Source organism: Echinops telfairi, unplaced genomic scaffold (assembly GCF_000313985.2).
Source record: "Echinops telfairi isolate 266 unplaced genomic scaffold, ASM31398v2 ScPeMD7_55;HRSCAF=186, whole genome shotgun sequence".
NCBI classification, from domain to species: domain Eukaryota; kingdom Metazoa; phylum Chordata; class Mammalia; order Afrosoricida; family Tenrecidae; genus Echinops; species Echinops telfairi.
In genome coordinates this window covers 200,815-203,007 of record NW_022103953.1, presented here as the reverse complement: position 1 = coordinate 203,007, position 2,193 = coordinate 200,815, and positions in this window count along the sequence as shown.

Sequence of the window (2,193 nt, the reverse complement as noted above, 5' to 3'; positions counted from 1 at the left end):
ATCTGGTCTCCCAAGCAATAAGACAGAGAGTCTGTGTAGTGTCCATGAATACTATCACCCCTTTTATATGTACATCTTAAAAATCACTTCAACAAAGGACCCCTCACCTCAGCTGGGGTCAGTTTTTCAATATGGGGTGAGATGGAGAAGATCATTCCATTTTGGGCCATATAACATTGTGATAACGACACCCCGAATCAACAGACACTCCTACAAGTGTGATGAGTGAACTTTACTGGATATTCAAGTCAAGATGAGAGGAAGGGGGCATCTTGGAGAAGCCAATTACAATACTGTTGGTGGGTAAACCAGGAGGAGCAACCTCTCATTAGGAAAAAACACATGTTAATATTTATCATTAAAATAGTTATCATTAAAAAAAGAGGGAGCTGCATTTTGATCAACGTTTAGATTCCCAATTAATATATCAAAACCAGTCTAAATTTTTGTTCATCTCAACATATAAAACAAAATAGACACACCAAAATTTGGCAGAAATAAATGGAGGAACTGGCATGTCCACAGTCTATGGGAACATTTTAGTATATGTGCTGCCGAAGCAAGCACTCTATGGGAACATTTTAACAGATAAAACTGGTTGATGAAAATCTGTTAGATGGAGAAATTTCAACCAATATTGAGTCACAAAATTTATTCATTGACATACAGCATGGCTCATAAAAAGTTCACATGTAATGTTCCTCATTAGATCATATAATGAACCATAGAAAAGCCTCTCAGTGCCATAGAATCTACTTGGGCTCATAGCAAGCCAATAAGACAGAGCAGAACGGCCTCGTATGGTTTCTGACGTGGCAATTCTTCACAGGAGGAGAAAGCCTTATCTTTCTCCTGCAGAGCAGCTGGCAACTGTTGACCTAGCAGCTAGCAGCCCAATTTCTATTCTACTATGATCTCATGCCTCTCAAAACAAATCTCAAGACATTTCCATAGGGTAATGGAATCTATCTTAAATGACTGGGATGAGGATTCAAGGCTAAGGGTGGGTTCTGAGCCCCTCCCGGGCATGTAATGTGAATCACAAGGATGTAAATTTCAACATGTATAACTCAGGGTACCTTTCCCGCTGCCCAAACCCTGAATCACTTTCTCTTCAACCAGGGGTGCGATTTCACTTCAGCCAGGATAAATCACAAGAGAGGTTTACCACGTGGAACAATGACGGCAGTCTCAGCGTCTGTCAGCCCTGATCCTTATGCTAGTGGAAAAGTCACCTGCCCATCCCCATCTGTAGGTATTTGCTGATTTCGATGATGGAGGATAGACATTCCAGAAAGAATAGATTAAAAAACAGGTGGAATATATAAGGGAAATAACAGATTTTGGTAGTTACCTGGAATGAGACTGGGGTAGGGGTAGGGCATGCCTTTTCATATACATATATGTGCGGGTATGTATATATATGTGTGTGTGTGTGTGTGTGTGTGTGTATACATACCCACTCATGGTCACAGCCCTGAAAGTAACCTGAAATAAAGCTTTTGACTGGGTGTCTTGGCATCAGCCAGAACTTTCTGGAATTATCCAGAATTATCCACCCCTGTGAAGCAATCTCTGTGTCCTGAGACAGGTTGTCCAGACCCAGACCCTGAGTGAGGAGAACATAAATGTACATATGATAATGTGCAAATATTTCAGTGAAGGAATTAGAAGAAACAAACACATGCACACAAATAAACATGCAAGTCAAAAGATTTGTATTTTTTCAGATTTGTATTTGTTAAATAAAAACTACATTATGAACATTTTCAAAACCAACACTCATGTGAATTGTTTTGTTTCTTTACATCGTTTTATTAGGGGCTCATACAACTCTTTTCACAATCCATACATACATCAATTGTGCAAAGCACATTTGTACATTCATTGCCCTCATCATTCTCAAAGCATTTGCTCTCCACCTAAGCCCCAGGCATCAGCTCCTCATTTTTGCCCCTCCGTCTCTGCTTCCCTCTACTTCATGAACCCTTGATTATTTATAAATTATTATTTTGTCATATCTTACCCTGTCCAACGTCTCCCTTCACCCACTTTTCTGTTGTCCATCCCCAACAGAGGAGGTTATAGGTAAATCCTTGTGATCGGTTCCCCCTTTCCAACCCACCCTCCCTCCACCCTCCCAGTATCACCACTCACACCACTAGTCCTGAAGGGATCATCCTTCCTGGATTC